Source organism: Callithrix jacchus, chromosome 9, assembly GCF_049354715.1.
Source record: "Callithrix jacchus isolate 240 chromosome 9, calJac240_pri, whole genome shotgun sequence".
Lineage (NCBI taxonomy): Eukaryota > Metazoa > Chordata > Mammalia > Primates > Cebidae > Callithrix > Callithrix jacchus.
Window position 1 is genome coordinate 24,222,892 of NC_133510.1, and position 22,193 is coordinate 24,245,084.

General features: G+C 41.6%; 1 long non-coding RNA gene across 1 annotated transcript in view; it reads right to left on the reverse strand.

Moving 5' to 3' along the window:
• Positions 1-2,413: 2,413 nt before the first annotated feature.
• Positions 2,414-22,193, reverse strand: part of LOC144577753 (uncharacterized) — a 29,462-nt gene continuing 9,682 nt past the window's right edge. The window contains exon 4 of the long non-coding RNA XR_013522292.1: positions 2,414-4,953. This is a non-coding gene — a long non-coding RNA (uncharacterized LOC144577753). The remainder of the gene's footprint in view (positions 4,954-22,193) is intronic.

Here is a 22,193-nt window from a genome sequence, read left to right on the forward strand (position 1 = left end):
ACATTGATTTTACATCCTGAGACTTTGCTTAAGTTGCTTACCAGTTTCAGGAGTTTTTGGGCTGAGGCGATGGGGTCTTCTAGGTATACTATCATGTCATCTGCAAATAGAGACAATTTGGCTTCCTCCTTTCCTATTTGAATACCCTTTATTTCTTTTTCTTGCCTGATTGCTCTGGCTAGAACTTCCAGTACTATATTGAATAGGAGTGGTGAGAGAGGGCATCCTTGTCTAGTGCCAGATTTCAAAGGGAATGCTTCCAGTTTTTGCCCATTCAGTATGATATTGGCTGTTCGTTTATCATAAATAGCTTTTATTACTTTGAGATATGTTCCATCAATACCGAGTTTATTGAGGGTTTTTAGCATAAAGTGCTGTTGAATTTTGTCAAATGCCTTCTCTGCGTCAATTGAGATAATCATGTGGTTTTTGTTTATGGTTCTGTTTATGTGGTGAATTACGTTTATAGACTTGCGTATGTTGAACCAGCCTTGCATCCCCGGGATAAATCCTACTTGATCATGATGGATAGGTTTCTTGATTTGCTGTTGCAATCGGCTTGCCAATAGCTTATTGAAGATTTTCGCATCTATGTTCATCATGGATATTGGCCTGAAGTTTTCTTTTCTTGTTGGGTCTCTGCCGGGTTTTGGTATCAGGATGATATTGGTCTCATAGAATGATTTGGGAAGGATTCCTTCTTTTTGGATTATTTGGAATAGTTTCAGAAGGAATGGTACCAGCTCCTCTTTGTGTGTCTGGTAGAATTCGGCTGCGAACCCGTCTGGACCTGGGCTTTTTTTGTGTGGTAGGCTCTTAATTGCTGCCTCGACTTCTGCCCTTGTTATTGGTCTATTCATAGTTTCAGCTTCCTCCTGGTTTAGGCTTGGGAGGACACAGGAGTCCAGGAATTTATCCATTTCTTCCAGGTTTGCTAGCTTATGTTCGTAGAGTTGTTTGTAATATTCTCTTATGATGGTTTGAATTTCTGTGGAATCTGTGGTGATTTCCCCTTTATCATTTTTTATTGCATCTATTTGGTTGTTCTCTCTTTTCTTTTTAATCAATCTAGCTAGTGGTCTGTCTATTTTGTTGATGTTTTCAAAAAACCAGCTCTTGGATTTATTGATTTTTTGGAGGGTTTTCGTGTCTCAATCTCCTGTAGTTCAGCTCTGATCTTAGTTTTTTCTTGCCTTCTGCTAGGTTTTGAGTTTTTTTGATCTTGCTCCTCTAGCTCTTTCAATTTTGACGATAGGGTGTCAATTTTGGATCTCTCCATTCTTCTCATATGGGCACTTATTGCTATATACTTTCCACTAGAGCCTGCTTTAAATGTGTCCCAGAGATTCTGGCATGTTGTGTCTTCGTTCTCGTTGGATTTGAAGAACTTCTTTATTTCTGCCTTCATTTCGTTGTTTATCCAGTCAACATTCAAGAGCCAGTTGTTCAGTTTCCATGAAGCTGTGCGGTTCTGGGTTGGTTTCTGAATTGTGAGTTCTAACTTGATTGCACTATGGTCTGAGAGGCTGTTTGTTATGATTTCATTTGTTTTGCATTTGCTGAGCAGTGCTTTATTTCCAATTTTGTGGTCAATTTTAGAGTAGGTGTGATGTGGTGCTGAGAAGAATGTATATTCTGTGGATTTGGGGTGGAGAGTTCTGTAAATGTCTATCAGGTTTGCTTGCTCCTGGTCTGAGTTCAAGCCCTGGATATCCTTGTTGATTTTCTGTCTGGTTGATCTGTCTAATATTGACAGTGGGGTGTTAACGTCTCCCACTATAATTGTGTGGGAGTCTAAGTCTCTTTGTAAGTCTTTAAGAACTTGCCTTATGTATCTGGGTGCTCCTGTATTGGGTCCATATATGTTTAGGATCGTTAGCTCTTCTTGTTGTATCGATCCTTTTACCATTATGTAATGGCCTTCTTTGTCTCTTTTGATCTTTGTTGCTTTAAAGTCTATTTTATCAGAGATGAGAATTGCAACTTCTGCTTTTTTTTGCTCTCCGTTTGCTTGGTAAATCTTCCTCCATCCCTTTATTTTGAGCCTTTGTGTATCCTTGCATGCGAGATGGGTTTCCTGGATACAGCACACTGATGGGTTTTGGATTTTTATCCAGTTTGCCAGTCTGTGTCTTTTGATTGGTGCATTTAGTCCATTTACATTTAGGGTTAGTATTGTTATGTGTGAATTTGATACTGCCATTTTGATGCTAGCTGGCTGTTTTGCCTGTTAGTTGTTGTAGATTCTTCATTATGTTGATGCTCTTTAGCATTTAGTGTGATTTTGGAATGGCTGGTACTGGTTGTTCCTTTCTATGTGTAGTGCCTCTTTCAGGAGCTCTTGTAAAGCAGGCCTGGTGGTGACAAAATCTCTGAGTACTTGCTTGTTTGCAAAGGATTTTATTTTTCCTTCACTTCTGAAGCTCAGTTTGGCTGGATATGAAATTCTGGGTTGAAAGTTCTTTTCTTTAAGGATGTTGAATATTGGCCCCCACTCTCTTCTGGCTTGCAGAGTTTCTGCCGAGAGATCTGCTGTGAGTCTGATGGGCTTTCCTTTGTGGGTGACCCGACCTTTCTCTCTGGCTGCCCTTAGTATTTTCTCCTTCATTTCAACCCTGTTGAATCTGACGATTATGTGCCTTGGGGTTGCTCTTCTTGCGGAATTTCTTTGTGGTGTTCTCTGTATTTCCTGCAGTTGAGTGTTGGCCTGTCTTGCTAGGTGGGGGAAATTTTCCTGGAAAATGTCCTGAAGAGTATTTTCCAACTTGGATTCATTCTCTTCATCACATTCTGGTACACCTATCAAACGTAGGTTAGGTCTCTTCACATAGTCACACATTTCTTGGAGACTTTGTCCATTCCTTTTTGCACTTTTTTCTCTGATCTTGGTTTCTTGTTTTATTTCATTGAGTTGATCTTCGACTTCTGAAATTCTTTCTTCTGCTTGGTCAATTCGGCTATTGAAACTTGTGCATGCTTCTCGAAGTTCTCGTATTGTGTTTTTCATCTCCTTCAATTCATTCATATTCCTCTCTAAGTTATCCATTCTTGTTTTCATTTCCTCAAATCTTTTTTCTAGGTTCTTAGTTTCTTTGCATTGTTTTAATACATGTTCTTTTAACTCACAAAAGTTTCTCACTATCCACCTTCTGAAGTCTAATTCCATCATTTCATCACAGTCATTCTCCATCCAGCTTTGTTCCCTTGCTGGTGAGGAGTTTTGTTCCTTTCTAGGAGGCGAGGTGTTCTGGTTTCAGGTGTTTTCCTCCTTTTTGCGCTGGTTTCTTCCCATTGTGGATTTATCCACCTGTCGTCTGTGTAGTTGCTGACTTTTCAATTGGGTCTCTGGGTGGACCCCCAGATTGTTGATGATGAAGTATTTCTGTTACTTGGTTTTCCTTCTACCAGTCTAGCCCCTTTGCTGTATGACTGCAGAGGTCCACTCCAGGCCCTGCTTGTCTGGGGTACACCTATAGCAGCTATGGAACAGTAGGGATGCTACCAGTTTCTTTTTCTGCTATCTTTGTCCCAGAATGATGTCTGCCAAATGTCAGTCTTTTGGATATAGAGGGGTCAGGGAGCTGCTTGAGGAGACAGTCCGTACTTTATGGTACCTCAAGTGCTGAGCTGTGAGCTCTGATGTTCATTCAGGGTTGTTAGGCTGCTATATTTAGTTCTGCTGCAACAGAACTCAAAAAGAGCCCTTTTTTTCTCAGCTGCTCTTTCTGAAGGGGTTGGTGCTTTATCTTTGAGTGTCTGGTGGGTTGTCCTGCCCAGCTAGGAGGCAGTCTTGTCCTGCCGAGGCTCCGCCCTGCTCATGTGAGGTTTACCCTGTTTCTGCGGTCTCCACCCTGCAGCCGTGGGCTCTGCCCTGCAGCGGAGTCTCTCTGTTGTACCGGATTGCCTCGGCAACAGCAGGCTGCATCAGCAATGGGCGTGTACCTCAGTAGGGGCTGATTGCCTCGGTAATGGCGGACGCCCCTCCCGCACGGAGCTGCGCCTTCAGGTAACCTCCTAACAGCGAGCGTTTGGAATCCCGTTTTGTTTGTCGCACTGCGCTACCCCTAACGCTTTGTCCTGGTCTGGCTCAGTGTTCAAATCCCATTCAGTCTCAAGTTCAGCCCTCTCAGGTCTCAGGTTGCCAGTTCAACAGGGCACCTGGAACAGTGTGCTTTTGTGCGGACCTCTGTGGAGCGCCTCTGCGCTCCAGCGCGGGCCGGGGCCACACCGGCTGCTGGCTACACCAGTCAAGATCTCTAGCTGGCATCCCGCGTTTGTTTTATATCTGGGAATTTCCCTGTTCTGTGGGCAACAAAGGTCCGTCTGGAAATGCGTCCCTGACTCACCTACTCCGCGCATCCAGCGAGAGCCTCAATCCTGGGTTGTTCTCACAGCACCATCTTGAGTCGTCCTCCCTTTAAAATCTATTTTATCAGAGGCGAGAATTGCAACTCCTGCTATTTATTTATTTAATTATTTATTTTTGCTCTCCATTTGGTTGGTAAATCATTCTCCATCCCTTTGTTTTGAGTTTTTGTGCATCCTTGTATGTGAAATGGGTCTGGATGTAGCAAACCATTGGGTTTTGGCTGTATCTTTTGATTGGGGTATTTAGTTGATTTAAATTTAGGGTTACTGCCATTTGATGTTAACTGGCTGTTTTGTCCATCATTGATGTAAATTCTTCTTTATGTTGATGCTGTTTAATTTTTGGTATATTTTTAGAAAGGCTAATACTGGTTGTTCCTTTCTATGTGTATGCTTCTTTCAGAAGCTCTTGTAAAGCAGGCCTGGTGGTAATAAAATCTCTGAGTACTTGCTTGTTCATAAAGGATTTTATTTTTCCTTCAGTTGTGAAGCTTAGTTTGGCTGGATATGAAATTCTGGGCTGAAAGTTCTTTTCTTTAAGGATGTTGAATATTGGCCCCCACTCTCTTCTGGCTTGTAGGGTTTCTGTTGAGAGATCTGCTGTAAGTCTGATAGAATTCCCTTTGTAGGTAACCTGACCTTTCTCTCTGGCTGCCCTTAGTATTTTCTCCTTCATTTCAACCCTGGTGAATCTAATGATTATGTGCCTTGGGGTTGCTCTTCTTGAGGAATATCTTTGTGGTGTTCTCTGTATTACCTGGAGTTGAGTATTGTCCTGACTTGCTAGGTTGGGAAAGTTTCCCTATTTTCTAACCCATCTGAAAAAGTATCCCCTATTTTCTAACTCATTTGAAAAATACTGCCCACAGTTTTAGGAGTGAAAGCATGAAGCCATCCTTGAGTCTCTGTCTGCATGTTTTATCATTAAATGCCCCCATCTAATAAATCCTAGACTAACACTGTCTTTAATTCAACAACTTTCCTTCATCTCTACTTCCACTGCATTGATCTTAAAGGCAGTCATCTCTCTATGGTATCCCTTTATTTTAGTTCATCTTGCACCTGTTAGCCTGAGTGATAATTCCAAAAATTAATACCTAATTATAATTAGTCACAAATCTGTAACAATTTATTACTTTCTTTCTGTACTTAGAATAATTCCAGACTGCTTACCAGAATTTATTTCACGTCATAATCTGGCTTTGTCTCTTGCTGCATTCTTTAGTCTCACTGTAGTAGGCCATTCTTTCTCCCATCTCTAAGACTTGTATTTTTTGCTTTTGTCTACAAAGTTTTCTTTTCCTCCCCGGCCTTATTCATCTGGCAAACTGTCTAATCTTTCACTTCTAAAATTAAATATTTATGTAATTTTGCACAATGCTGCCTTGAGAATAAATTCTCCAAGATGTGTTCTACATGCTCTCATAATTACCTGCTTAATTGTCTTGCCAGACCTTAGCAGAAATAGTAGAATAAAGGCCTACAAAAAATGATTCTTTTGTAACATCAACAAAAATATTCACAAAAATTGTCAAAACAAACTTCCTCAGAATACTGTAAATTAACCAAAGACTTGCCAAAATCTGGCAAGCATGTACTCAAGAAAATAGGTGAATTTAATAGAGAACAGTGGCCTTTGTGGCAATTTAACTTGCTCTAGTCTCATTCCCCTTTCCTTAGCTTCAAAATAGGCCAGGCGTGGTGGCTCACACCTGTAATCCAAGCACTTTGAAGTCTTAAAAAACTATAGTAGATCTTACAACTATAGTAGCAATAGTAAATAGTAGCCCAACAGGCCTCAAGGGGGAAGAAAGAATTTACAAGTCCTCAAAAATTATTCTCAAAGTACTGTCATTATTTAAACTATAAAACATTATCTTGGAAATTCCCACTACAACTTTATTTGATATGAAACAGAGCTTACTCAATGCAAAGGGCTTTTTCCCTAGCAGGTTTTTGACAAAAACAATCAGCACCTATTGCTGTTTGTGGCTGCTTAATATGGAAACAGCTGGGGCAAAGAAAAAGCCGATCAAAAACCTCAAGAGGGAAACTTGAGGGATGGGCTACCTATAATAGGGCATTGAAATGATCCAAAATACTGATACAACTCCAATGAATGGAGGAACACCAGGGTCCTTTGTCTCACGTCAATTTAGATAACACAACATGGACACACATTGAGCACATGGAGTGGTTTTAAGGAGCAGAGAGTTCAATAAGCAAGAAAAAAGGAAGAAGTTCTGAGGTGCAGAGATGTGGGAGGGTTGCAGTTTCCAAGCAGAGAGAGGAAACCCCAGTGCATAATAAATAGTAGGTTATATTAGGAGACTGGAAAAGGTGGTGTCTGATTTGCATAGGGTCCAGAGGATTGGTTTAACCGGGTATGTCATTCACATAGCCTACAAATAAACTGGCTCTCTTACCTTAGTCTTTTAATATGCAAATCACAGTGGAGACCTCTGGGGTGGCCATGATTTGTGGCACATATGATGACAAGGAGAATAGGATGAGACTCCCCATATTGGATGGACCCAGTTTCTAATGGCTGGCATTTACATATCAAAGGTTGTTGGCCTTGTTCTTCTAGTTGTTTTATTTTTGCTAGAAAAGAAAGGTTTCTGGAGCTGCTTTTATTAAAAGAAACAAACCTTATCAAGAACCACTTATACTGTCTGCCTAAAATAATTTCTTAATAATTCCTATAATAATATGAACAATAATATCATGAAATGACCACACTGCCCAAAGCAATCTACCACTTCAATGCAATTCTTGTGAAAATATCAACATAATTTTTCACAGAATTACAGGAAACAATTCTAAAATTCATAGGGAACCAAAAAAAGAGCCTGAATAGCCAAAGCAATCTTATGTAAAAAGAATACATTTGGAAGCATCACATTACCTGACTTCAAGTTATATTACAAGGCTATCATAAACAAAACAGCATGGTACTGGTATAAAATTAAATATGTAAACCAATGGAATATATATATCAATATATTTACCAAAAATTAAATATATTTACGAATAGATAGATAATCCAGAAATAAAGCCAATTACTTATAACCAACTGATCTTTGACAAAATATACCTAAATTCTGGAAATAATTCAATAAATGGTGCTGAAAAAACTGGAAAGCTACATGTAGAAGAATGAAACTGTACCCTTATGTCTCATGAAATACAAAAGTCAATTCAAGATGGATTAAAGACTTAAATCTAAAATCTGATGCCATAGAATTATAGAAGAAAACCTTAAAAAAACTCTTCTGAACATTGGGCTATGCAAAGAACTTATGATTAATACTCCAAAAGCAAAGGCAACATAAACAAAAATAAATAAATAAACAGGACTTCATTAAACTAAAAAGCTTCTGCACACTGACAGAAATAATCATCAACATAAACAGATAACACACAGAATTGGAGAAAATATTTATAAACTATGCATCTAACAAAAAAATAATATCCAGAGTCTACAAAGAACTCAAATCAGAAAGAAGAAAACAAACAATCCCACCAAAAGTGATCAATTTGTATGTAGGTCTGCCATTTGATGTACCAGGATTAACAATACAAGTTAAATATAACTAAAAGAATTCATTATTAGCAGATTTATCTTACAATAAATGCTACAGAGACTCCTTCAGATTGAAGCAAAAGAACAACTAGGCAGTAACTTGAATCCAAATGAAAATTAGAGATCACTGGTAAAGGTAACTATATGAGTAAATATAAAATACAGTATTAATGTATTCTTAATAACTGCATTTTATACTAACTTATTAAAATAAGATTACATAAAGCAGTAATTATAAATGTGTATTTGTATGACAAGAATAAAGAGGGAGGGTCCAGATATATACAAGAGTAAAGTTTGGAGATACAATTAAAATTAAGATTGTATTAATCTCACCTAGATTGTTATGAATTAGAATGTTAACTATAATCTCTAGAAAAAAACACTAAAGGAATAGCTGCTTGATCGAGGATTCAAGATGGCGCAGTAAGAACAACTCAGGATTGCAGCTCTCAGTGAATGTGCAGATGGTGAGTCAAAGCTGCATTTTCAGATGGATCTTTGTTGCCCACAAAATGGGGAAATTCCCAGGTGTAGGAGAGACACGGGACGCCAGCGCAGCTGTTTCAGCTGGTGCGCCCACTTCAGCCAGCACCGCAGCACAGTGACACTCCGAACACTCCGCACAAAACACACTTATCCAGGTGTCCTGTTAAACTGGAAATCTGAGATATGGGAGGGCAGATTAGCATATCCATCTGATTAAATGGAACTTGGACAGTGAGCCAGATCAGTAGATTCCTGGGAAGTGGGTGACTGCATGGGAAATAACACAGATCCCAGTGCCCTATTCACAGGCAGCTGAAACACCTGGGAGAGAGTCAACCGTTCAACTTCAAAAAAAAAAAGCGCTCAGAGGCAGGGAGCCGGGTGATCAGACTCGGAGGGTTTCACCGCCCCCCACAAGGGACAAACAAAATAGCGATTCGAAATGCTTGGGGTCGAGAGTTTCAGTGTGGCCACAGCTGAACCCAGGACGGTGCAGCTTGGTGGGAGAGGGGCATCTGCCATTACCGAGGCAATCCGCCCCTACTGAGGTACACTCCCATTGTTGACACAGACTGCCATTGCCAAGGCAACCCGCCATAACAGAGAGACATTGCCGCAGGGCGAACCCCATGCCAGCAGGGTGGAGCCTCAGCAGGCAAATAGTGACTAGACTGCCTCCTAGCTTGGCAGGACAGTGCAACAGATACTCATAAAGAAAGCCCTAAATCCCTGAGACAGAGCATCTGAGGAAAAAAGGGGGTTTTATGAGTTCTGCTGCAGCAGACTTAAACGTACCAGTCTAACAGTCCTGAATGAACAACAAAACTCACAGCTCAGCACTTGAGCTCCTATAAAGTACAGACTGTCTCCTCAAGCAGCTCCCTGATCCCTGTATATCCAAAGAGTCACCTCAAAAGGACTGATCAGACTGACATTTGGTGGGCAACATTCTGGGACAAAGATAGCAGAAGAAGAAACTGGTAGCATCCCTCACTGTTCCACAGCTGCTACAGGTGTACCCCAGACGAGAAGGGCCTAAAGTGGACCACAGCAGTTGTATAGTGGAGGAGCTAGACTGGTGGAAGGAAAACCAAGTAACAGAAATATTTCATCATCAACAATCTTGGCATCCACTCAGAGACCCAATTGAAAAGTCGGCAACTACTCAGACGACAGGTGGCTAAATCCACAAAGATGAAAAGAAACCAGCACAAAAAGGAGGAAAACACCCGAAACCAAAACACCTCACCTCCTACAAGGGACCAAACTCCTCGCCAGCAAGGGGAAAAAGCTGGACAGAGAATGAGTGTGACAAAACGACAGAATCAGACTTCAGAAGGTGGGTAATGAGAAACTTCTGTGAGCTAAAAGAACATGTTCTAAATCAATGCAAAGAAACTAAGAACCTTGAAAAAAGATTTGAAAAAATTCAAAGAAATGAACACAAGAATGGACAACTTAGAGAGGAATATGAATGAATTGAAGGAGCTAAAAAACACAACACGAGAACTGCACAAAGCATGCACAAGTTTCAACAGCCGAATTGACCAAGCAGAAAAAAGGATATCAGAAGTTGAAGATCAACTCAATGAAATAAAATGAGAAACCAAGGTTAGAGAAAAAAGTGCAAAAAGGAATGAACAAAGTCTCCAAGAAATGTGGGACTATGTGAAGAGACCTAACCTACGTTAGATGGGCGTACCAGAATGTGACAAAGAGGATGAATCCAAGCTGGAAAATATTCATCAAGACATTATCCAGGAAAACTTCCCCAACCTAGCAAGGCAGGCCAATATTCAAGTCCAGGAAATACAGAGAGCACCACAAACATATTCCACAAGAAGAGCAACCCCAAGGCACATAATCATCAGATTCACCAGGGTTGAAATGAAGGAGAAAATACTAAGGGCAGCCAGAGAGAAAGGTCGGGTCACCCACAAAGGGAAGCCCATCAGACTTACAGCAGACCTCTCGGCAGAAACTCTACAAGCCAGAAGAGAGTGGGGGCCAATATTCAACATCCTTAAAGAAAAGAACTGTCAACCCAGAATTTCATATCCAGCCAAACTGAGCTTCAGAAGTGAAGGAGAAATAAAATCCTTTGCAAACAAGCAAGTACTCAGAGATTTTATTACCACCAGGCCTGCTTTACAAGAGCTCCTGAAAGAGGCACTACACATAGAAAGAAACAACCAGTACCAGCCATTCCAAAAACAAACCAAATGCTCAAGAGCATCAACAAAATAAAGAATCTACATCAACTAATGGGCAAAACAGCCAGCTAGGATAAAAATGGCAGTATCAAATTCACACATAACAATATGAACCCTAAATGTAAATGGGCTAAATGCACCAATCAAAAGACACAGACTGGCAAATTGGATAAAAAACCAAAACCCATCGGAGTGCTTTATCCAGGAAACCCATCTCACAGGCAAGGATACACAAAGGCTCAAAATAAAGGGATGGAGGAAGATTTACCAAGCAAATGGAGAGCAAAAATAAAAAGCAGGAGTTGCAATTCTCATCTCTGATAAAATAGACTTTAAAGCAACAAAGATCAAAAGAGACAAAGAAGGTCATTACATAATGCTAAAAGGATCGATACAACAAGAAGAGCTAATGATCCTAAATATACATGGACCCAATACAGGAGCACCCAGATATATAAGGCAAGTTCTTAACAACTTACAAAAAGACTTAGACTCCCACACAATAATAGTTGGAGACTTTAACACTCCACTGTCAATGTTAGACAGATCAACCACACCAAAAATTAACAAGGATATCCAGGGCTTGAACTCAGACCTGGAACAAGCAAACCTGATAGACATTTACAGAACTCTCCACCCCAAATCCACAGAATATACATTCTTCTCAGCACCACATCATACCTACTCTAAAATTGACCACATAATTGCAAGTAAAGCACACCTCAGCAAATGCAAAACAACTAAAATCATAACAAACAGTCTCTCAGACCATAGTGCAATCAAGTTAGAACTCAGAATTCAGAAACTAACACAGAACTGCACAGCTTTATGGAAACTGAGGAACTGGCTCTTCAATGTCAACTGGATAAACAATGAAATGAAGGCAGAAATAAAGAAGTTCTTGGAACTCAACAAGAACGAAGACACAACATACTAGAATCTCTGGGACACATTTAAAGCAGTCTCCAGAGGAAAATATATAGCAATAACTGCCCACATGAGAAGAGTGAAGAGATCCAAAATTGACACCCTAACATAAAAATTGAAAGAGCTAGAGGAGCAAGATCAAAAAACCTCAAAACCTAGCAGAAGACAAAAAATAAAATCAGAGCAGAATTGAAGGAGATAGAGACACGAAAAACCCTTCAAAAAAATCAGTAAATCCCAGAGCTGGTTTTCTGAAAAGATCAACAAAATAGACAGACCACTAGCCAAATTGATTAAAAAGAAAAGAGAGAACAACCAAATAGATGCAATGAAAACCGATAAAGGGGAAGTCACCACAGATTCCACAGATATTCAAACCATCTTCAGAGAATATTACAAACAACTTTATGCACATAAACTAGGAAACATGGAGGAAGTGGATAAATTCCTAGAAACCTGTGGCCACCCAAGCCTAAACCAGGAGGAAGCCAAAACTATGAATACACCAATAACAAGGTCTGAAGTCAAGGCAGCAATTAAGAGCCTACCACACCAAAAAAAGCCCAGATCCAAATGGGTTCACAGCCAAATTCTACCAGACACACAAAGAGGAGCTGATACCATTCCTTCTGTAACTATTCCAAATAATCCAAAAAGAGGGAGTCCTTCCCAAATCATTTTATGAGACCAACATCATCCTGATACCAAAACCCGGCAGAGACTCAACAAGAAAAGAAAACTTCAGACCAATATCCATGATGAACATAGATGCAAAAATCTTCAATAAAATACTGGCAAGATGATTGCAACAGAACATCAAAAAGCCTATCCATCATGATCAAGTAGGATTCATCCCAGGGATGCAAGGCTGGTTCAACATATGCAAGTCTATAAATGTAATTTACCACATAAACAGAACCAAAAACAAAAACAACATGATTATCTCAATTGATGCAGAGAAGGCATTTGACAAAATTCAACAGCCCTTTATGCTAAAGACCCTCGATAAACTTGGAATCGGTGGAATGTATCTCAAAGTAATAAAAGCTATTTACTACAAACCAACAGCCAATATCATACTGAATGGGCAGAAACTGGAAGCATTCCCTTTGAAATCTGGCACTAGACAAGGATGCCTTCTTTCACCACTTCTATTCAATATAGTACTGGAAGTTCTAGCCAGAGCAATCAGGCAAGAAAAAGAAATAAAGGGTATTCAAATAGGAAAGGTGGAAGCCAAATTATCTCTATTTGAAGACCACATGAGAGTATACCTAGAAGACCCCATCGCCTCAGCCCAAAAACTCCTGAAACTGATAAGCAACTTCAGCAAAGTCTCAGGATATAAAATCAATTTGCAAAAATTACAAGCATTCCTATACACCAATAACAGACTTCAAGAGAGCCAAATCAAGAACGAACTGCCATTCACAATTGCTACAAAAAGAATAAAATACCTTGGAATACAACTTACAAAAAATGTAAGGGACCTCTTCAAGGAAAAGTACAAACCACTGCTCAAGGAAGTCAGAGAGGACACAAACAGATGGAGAAACATTCCATGTTCATGGTTAGGAAGAATTAATATCGTAAAAATGGCTATACTGCCCAAAGTAATTTACAGAATTAATGCTATCCCATCAAGCTACCATTGACTTTCTTCACAGAACTGGAAAAAACCACCATGAACTTCATATGGAACCAAAAGAGAGCCCGCATAGCCAAGTCAATTCTAAGCAAAAAGAACACAGCGGGGGGCATCACACTACCGGATTTCAAACTATACTACAAGGCTACAGTAATCAAAACAGCATGGTACTGGTACCAAAACAGAGATATAGACCAATGGAACAGAACAGAAGCATGGGAGGCAACATAACATATCTACAACCATACAATCTTTGAAACACCTGACAAAAACAAGCAATGGGGAAAGGATTCCCTGTTTAATAAATGGTGTTGGGAAAACTGGCTAGCCATGTGCAGAAAGCAGAAACTGGACCCCTTCCTGACACCTTACACTAAAATTAACTCCAGATGGATTAAAGACTTAAACATAAGACCCCACACCATAAAAACCCTAGAAGAAAATCTAGGCAAAACCATTCAGGACATAGGAGTAGGCAAGGACTTCATGAACAAAACACCAAAAGCATTGGCAACAAAAGCCAAAATAGATAAATGGGACCTAATCAAACTCCACAGCTTCTGCACAGCAAAAGAAACATTCACTAGAGTGAATCGGCAACCAACAGAATGGGAAAAAATCTTTGCAGTTTACCCATCTGACAAAGGGCTGATATCCAGAATTAACAAAGAACTCAAACAGATTTACAGGAAAAAAACAAACAAGCCCATTCAAAAACGGGCAAAGGATATGAACAGACACTTTACAAAAGGAGACATACATGAGGCCAACAAACATATGAAAAAATGCTCATCATCACTGGTCATTAGAGAGATGCAAATCAAAACCACATTGAGATACCATCTCAAGCCAGTTAGAATGGCGATCATTAAAAAATCTGGAGACAGTAGATGCTGGAGAGGATGTGGAGAAATAGGAACACTTTTACACTGCTGGTGGGAGTGTAAATTAGTTCAATCATTGCGGAAGACAATGTGGCGATTCCTCAAGGCCTTAGAAATAGAAATTCAATTTGACCCAGCAATCCCATTACTGGGTATATATCCAAAGGACTGTATATTGTTCTACTATAAGGACACATGCACACGAATGTTCATTGGAGCACTGTTTACAATAGCAAAGACCTGGAACCAACCCAAATGCCCATTGATGATAGACTGGATTGGGAAAATGTGGCACATATACACCATGGAATATTATGCAGCAATCAAAAATGATGAGCTTGTGTCCTTTGTAGGGACATGGATGAATCTGGAGACCATCATTCTCAGCAAACTGACACAAGAGCAGAAAATGAAATATGGCATATTCTCACTCATAGGCGGGTGATGAAAAATGAGAACACATGGACACAGGGAAGGGAGTACTTCAAACTGTGGTCTACTGTGAGGAATAGGGGAGGGACAGTGTGGGGGGATCTGGGGAGGGATAGACTGGGGAGAAATGCCAAATGTGGGTGAAGGTGAGGAAGGCAGCAAAACTGCCATGTGTGTACCTATGCAACTGTCTTGCATGTTCTGCACATGTACCCCAAAACCTTAAATTCAATAAAAATATAAATAGTTGAGAAAACAAATTAGAATTAAACAATATAGTTAAATTGGAGAAAATATCTATTAAACACAAAATAATATAATAATCGAATGATAGAAGAGTAAGAAGACAAAAGACACATAGAAAACAACAAAAGTAAGATTTAAATGCTATCAAATTAGTTATTATGCTCAATTTAGATGGATTCAACAGTGTGATTTAAAGGTAGATGTTGGTTGAAGCTGGGAACACTGGCACCTGCCTGTAATCTTAGCACTTGAGAGACTGAGGTGAAAGAATCACCTGAGGCCAGGAGTTCAAGACCAGTCTGGGCAACATAGTGAAACCCATCTCTATAAACACACACACACACACACACACACACACACACACACACACTTTGTTTAAAAATTAGCCAGGAGTGATGGTGCACACCTGTAGGATTAGAGAGGAGGATCACTTAAGCCTTAACACTTAAGTGTTCAAGGCCACAGTGAGATTTGATCATGTCACCACACCCCAGCCTGGGAGACAGAGTGAAACACTGTTTCTGGAAAAAAAAAAGTATGCAGATATTAGAAAAATGAACAAAAAATGGGATCCAACTGAGTGCTGTATATAAGAGATGCATCAAGGTTTAAAATACACAAATTGTTAGAATATAAAATAATAAAAAAGGTATACCACAAATGCAGTTATGAAAGATAAAATAGGCTTTAAAAAATTATTTCTAGGAACTTAAAAAAATTATTTCTAGGAACCTAAAAAGACATTTTACAATTATGAAAAAGTTAATCCGTCATAAAGATATAATACTTTTAAAACTATGTGCACCTAAAAATATACTCTCAAATTTATAAGGCAAAAACAGAATTAAAGGGGGAAAAGACAATTAAGTGCTAATAGTTGAATGAACTGAACTAAACCAAAGATTGTAAATTGTAAACCAAGACCAAAAATGACTGAGAAAATTTTCAATCAGTTTTAGGGTTTATTGGGCCAAGGTTGAGGATTCACCCAGGAAAAAAAAGTCAAGTTACAGTACAATCTGTGACATGCACTTTTTCCAAAGGAGGTTTTGAGGGCTTCACTATTTAAACACAAGAGTGAGCAGAAAGAGAAAGAGGAAAGAAAAGAAAAGCCCTGCTACCTCTTTTGTCTTTAAATACTGATATCCTCAAAACCTTCTTTGGAAAGAGGTTACATTGTTGTGTGACCACAAGGTAACTGGTTACATTTTTATGAAGCTTTGATTCAACTCACTGAATCTACATTTTACGGGTAAAAAGATAAAAAGAAATGGTGGAGGAACTAACTGTTAACTGTGCATTTGGATTGTACTCTGTTAATCTACATTTTACATAACATAAAGTAAGCATGTAAAATTGTATGTCTTGTAACAAAACTAAATCAGTTTTTGCATGACTGTTCCCAAGCCTAACTTTCCCTTTGGCATAGTCGGTTTGGGATCTTGAGATTTTATTTTTCTTTTACATATCCCCACCACCATTTTTCAAAATATTTTGGTGAAAGCATTGTAAAAGAAAATGAGTTTCTAGTCACAGACTTAATCTGATCCCTTGTCACTAGGATGCTTTATTTTTAGAAAGATAGGTCTCACATTGTAAGGAAGGCTCATTGCAAAAAAACACCTGAAACTGTAAATTATGTAACTTTCTACTGCCTACGCCAAACCTGTAAAAACAACTCCTATCCCACCACCCTCCAGTGACTCTCTTTTTGGACTCAGCAGACCCACACCCCGGTGAACAAACAGCCATGTTGCTCACACAAAGCCTGTTTGTGGGAGTCTCTTCATTCAGAGCACACATTTAACACCTTCATTTACCAAACATATCCTGCTTTCCTTTTACACTTTGCATACAGAAATTTTTTATATCCATTAGCTGTATGTACATATATGGCTCGATCTTGGCTCACCGCAACCTCCGCCTCCTGGGTTCAGGCAATTCTCCTGCCTCAGCCTCCTGAGTAGCTGGGATTACAGGCACACACCACCATGCCCAGGTAATTTTTTGTATTTTTAGTAGAGACAGGGTTTCACCATGTTGACCAGGATGGTCTCGATCTCTTGACCTCGTGATCCACCCGCCTCGGCCTCCCAAAGTGCTGGGATTACAGGCGTGAGCCACCGCGCCCGGCCAACTCATAGTAATTCTTATATTTAGTGAAAACCTAGAAGGTTAGAAATTTTATTTATGTATGAGGAGCAAAGCGCAGGACAAAGGACAATGCCAGAAACTAGGCTTCATCATGGCTCCTAATGGCTTATATCTAAACACCTAAATTTACAGGGAAATAGAAGCAAAGTTTTATATGCTAAAGCATCTAGCAGAGACACGATCTGACCTGCTGGAATAATTCAAATGAAATGTCCAAATTAAATTGAAATCATTCTATTTATTTTATCAAAAATTTGCAAATTATCTCTATTTACTAAAGTTTAGTAAAGTCATGTGAACCAAAAAGCATTTGAGTTAAAATTTTTATTTTTCTGTTAAAATATTTAAGTGCTTATTATTTTAAAGTCAATTAATTAGAGCTCTTTCATATATTTTGGTAGTAAAACATCACATTCAAATGACATGTATAAACACATAAACCTTGAAGCTGATATTATAGATTTATAAGTTCATTATTTGCCTCTGTTTTAAGTTTTTCTCTCCCACTTTAGACTATCAACTTCTTTCAATTACCTGTCTTATTGCCCTAGGCAATCCTTGGCTAGGCAACCTTAAATTTGCATTTCTAAAGGAAAACTTGTGTAAAACAAGATAGAGAATTTATATTTTAAAATCACAAAGCTAAAATATTAAGCTTAAATATTGCATCATCATTTGTTCAAACCAAGAGGGGAAATGCTGTAAAAGTTCAATTAAGACAACCAAAAATGTACTTTAAACAAAAGCACATTAGTAAATTTAAAACAATGATAAGAATTCCTAATGTACACAGGTAAGCACCCTTGCAAGTGGAGATTTCCTCAAAGACATAAATTTCTTTGTAGGCGAATGCTACAAAGTTGTATTTTGACTTTTACTTAGTCTTGTTTCTTAATTAAATTACTGGTTTCAGGGTCCAGCCCTTTAGTAAATATGGGAAGGAGAGCATGCAGTCTTTAGGACCTAATGTAACCAGGGGAGCCTATCCAACTCCCAGAGATCAGAGGTTCTTGGCCTTGCTAACCCTGAAGAATGGGGAAAGGGGCTCCAGAGGTGCAGTGAGTTTGCCATTCTAATAAATATTGTGGGCACAAAGAGTTTTGCAGAGAAGCGATTTATTAGACAGAAAGAGAGAGAGACTAAGAAAGATAGCTCCCATGCAGCTGTGGGAGAGGACCCAGAGAAGGAATCTGTTAGGTAGGAACAGCTGGAGTTTTAACCTTTGAGTTATTCCCTCCCATTCATGTTCTCATCCAGTGAGAGGAGTTCTTTCAAACTTCCTCTGGAGTGATTGATCTTTGACTCTGATATTAGATTGGCTACTTGGTCCACAGCTCTGACTTACAGAGCCTCTTCCTCCCAGAGCTTTTGGTGGTTTTTCTGGGGGGGGACAAAGAGGCCTCACCTGGCTGTTAGGTAGAAACTCACTACCCGCACCCTACCCCCAGACTTCCTTCCCAAAAACAACCCCAGTGAGTCACTCTGCCCGGACCCTACCCGTAGACTTCCTGTATTCTACCAACGCACTCAACCCTTAAGCCTCCCGCCTGTCTGAACTTTGCCTGACCTCTACAGAAAGGACCCGCATGGCCCACCCTACTCTGCCCAGTAATTACATTCAGTCAATCAATCTGCCTGGAGACAATCAGTCTATCTCAAGCCTCTACGATGACCTCATCAGCTCTGTGTCAGCCCTTTGTTCCTTTTCCTATAAAAGCCTTTTTACTTCAGCTGCGCAGTTGCAGCCAGCCCCAGCCTCCTTCCTCTCTGGCCTGCCCGCTAATCCCAATAAACCTGAACTCAGCCTTCAACTCTCGAGCTGTTATTTGGGATTGAGTATCGGGCAGAGGGGCTACACGGGGTCGCACATTTGGTGCCGAAACCCGGGAGCGAGGGTCGTCAGCCTCCCTGGCGACCCCCTCCCTCCAGCGACCTCGCCAGATCCCCTTCGATTCGACCTCAGCACTCCGGATAAGGTAAGCCCTTTTCTTGCCTTTTCCCTTCCGTGGCGTGTGTGACAGGGAACTCTCTCTCCTCAGCCCCCGCACCAGAGGTCTTTCGGCATCCGGCCGGCCCATTAGACCTCCCCGCCAGGCTCCAGGAGCCTTGGGTCGGCAGACAAGGGACGCCTTCTCTGACCACCCAATCCGAATTACTAAATAGGAACGATCAGACGAGGGACGCCTTTTCTGGTCCTTCCTATCCGCTCTCCTCTGGAGTAGCTAGTGGGCGGCAGGGACGCCTCCTCCCACACTACCTCAGCCCACTCGGATACTGTTCCGAGCTCGGATCCTGTTCCGAGACTACCCCTGGCTAGTAGGACAGGAATCCTTCGCTGCACACGCCATGGGAAATACGGAGTCCAAAATTCCAAAAAACACTCCGTTAGGCTGTCTGTTACTCAATTTTGATCGCCTAGGCTACTCTCAAACTCTTAAACGGAAAAAGCTTGTTTTTCTCTCCCAAGTAGCCTGGCCCCAATATCAGCTCGACAATAAGTCGCATTGGCCTCCCACCGGCACTTTCGATTTTAACATGCTCCGCGACTTAGATACCTTCTGCCGCCGAACTGGCAAAGATAAAGAAGTGCCTTATGTTCAGGCTTTTTGGGATTTGCGTTCCCACCCTGACCTCTGTTCCTCTTGCTCCACTCACCAAGTTCTTTTAGCCCGAACTCCTCCACTGCAGACTCCTACCTCCTCAACCAAACCCCCTCCCTATACTCTACAAGAAGAAATGCCTGACTATCTGTCTTCCCCTTTTGTCTCCACTCCAGAAGTTCTTAACCCACCTAACCCCCTCCCTTCTATGCCTTCCCCTACTGAGCCTACCTCCCCTTCACCATCTACACCTTCTGCTCCCCCAAACATTCTTCCCTCCTCCTCTCCCATAGCGGCTCACACTCGTGCAAAAACACCGACCCTCCCCCCGGTAGTGGCGCCACTACGGGAAGTGGCCGGAGCAGAAGGCCTTGTTAGAGTTCATGTCCCTTTTTCCCTCCAAGACCTCGCTCAAATAGAACGCCGCCTAGGGTCCTTTTCAGCTGATCCTTCCACTTACATTAAGGAATTTCAGTATCTCACCCAAGCCTATAGTCTCACTTGGCAAGACATTCGCATCATCTGTACATCTACCCTTTCTGCCGAGGAGTACGAGCGCGTCCTAGCGGCAGCCAGACATCAAGCAGATAGGGATCATGCCATAAATCCAAACCAAGTCCCAGTAGGAACAGCAGTCATCCCCACCACAGATCCCCAATGGGTGTATCAGGATGGTGCTGGCTCTGATATCCCAGCCCGAGACCGCATGCTTCAATACTTATTACGTGGGTTAGAGACTGTATCCAACAAAGTAGTTAACTATGATAAGTTACGAGAGATCACACAAAAGCCAGATGAGAACCCCGCTCTTTTTCTTAACCGCCTTCAAGAAGCCCTTGTCCGCTATACCCGACTAGACCCAGCTTCCCAAAACGGGGCTACCATCTTAGCTTCCCACTTCATTTCCCAATCTGCCCCTGACATTCGGAAAAAACTTAAAAAGGCCGAGGACGGCCCAGAGACTCCCATTCAAGACTTGGTGAAAATGGCCTTTAAAGTCTTTAATGCCAGGGAAGATGCAGCTGAGGTTGCCCGCCAAACTCGTTTGAAGCAAAAAGTTGCAATGCAAGCCCAGGCCTTAGCAGCGGCTCAGACCCAGGCCTTAGTGGCAGCCCTATGGCCGGCTGGAGCCAAGGGATCGAAAAGTGGCCCCAAGCCTCCTCCAGGGGCGTGTTATAAGTGCGGCAAGGAAGGACACTGGGCCGCCCGTTGTCCACAGCCACGACCACCCGCCAGACCCTGTCCTATTTGTCGGCTCAGTGGTCACTGGAAGTCGGAGTGTCCCCAGGGATCCAGGGCCCCGGTCAACACGAGCCGAGGAACTGAACCAAGGGGTCCCTCCTCAGAAAGTCAAGCTCTTGACGTCTCCACTCAGGAGCCCGGCTCTTCTGACCACCTATATCCCGTTCCTTCGAGCCAGAAGGACCTATACCCTGAGCTTTTAGGACTGCTGGACGATTAGGGAGGCCCAGGCTCGTCGACCCCAGTGACCCTTGCCGAGCCTAGGGTATTGCTTCAGGTAGCGGGACAAAGCATTTCCTTTTTGCTCGATACGGGGGCTACCTACTCTGTGCTTCCCTCCTTTCCAGGACAAACTATACCTTCCCAGGTCTCTGTTGTGGGGGTCGACGGGGTCGCCCACGCGCCACGACAAACCCCACCACTCACTTGTATATATAACTCTGTCCCATTCAGCCACTCTTTCCTTATTATCCCTTCTTGTCCCGTACCTCTACTAGGACGAGACATTCTTACCAAACTCAAAGCCCACATCACTTTCCCTTCCTCTCCTCCACACCTCCTATTAGTTGCCCACCACTTTAGCTCTGACTCAGACTGTGTCTCCCCAGACATTCACCTCCCAAAAGTACATCCTAAGGTATGGGAGACAGACATACCTGTAGTGGCTACACACCATCAGCCAGTTAAAATTCAGCTCCAGGACCAATCCCCCCGATTTCTTTGTCGACCCCAGTTTCCTATCTCGAAGAAACACTGCCTAGGGCTCCGCCCTATCATTGAAAAACTAAAATGTTGTGGTCTCCTAGTACCTACCAATTCCCCGTGTAACACTCCCATCCTTCCAGTCCGAAAACCCTCAGGAGAATACCGCCTAGTCCAAGATCTCTGATTAGTCAATGCTGCTGTAGTCCCCATACATCCAGTAGTTCCAAACCCATACACCCTACTCTCCAGAATCCCCTCCAACACTACCTTCTTCTCAGTCCTTGACCTCAAAGATGCCTTTTTCACCATTCCCTTACACCCAGATTCCTATTTTATCTTCGCCTTCACCTGGGAAGACCCCCTTACTGACAACTCCTGTCAGCTCACCTGGACAGTCCTACCCCAAGGCTTCAGGGATAGCCCTCACCTGTTCGGTCAGGCTCTGGCAACAGACCTTCTAAGCTGCCACTTAGCCCCATCTGTTGTTCTTCAGTATGTTGATGACCTACTCGTCTGTTCCCCCAGCCAGGAAGAGTGCACCCGAGCCACTACAGTACTACTCAACTTTTTAGGAGACAAGGGGTATAGAGTTTCAAGGAAAAAGGCCCAACTCGTTACCTCATCAGTCATTTACTTAGGCCTGCAGCTTTCCCCGGGGAAGAAATCCATTATCCCCGACCGACTGCAGGCTCTAAAATC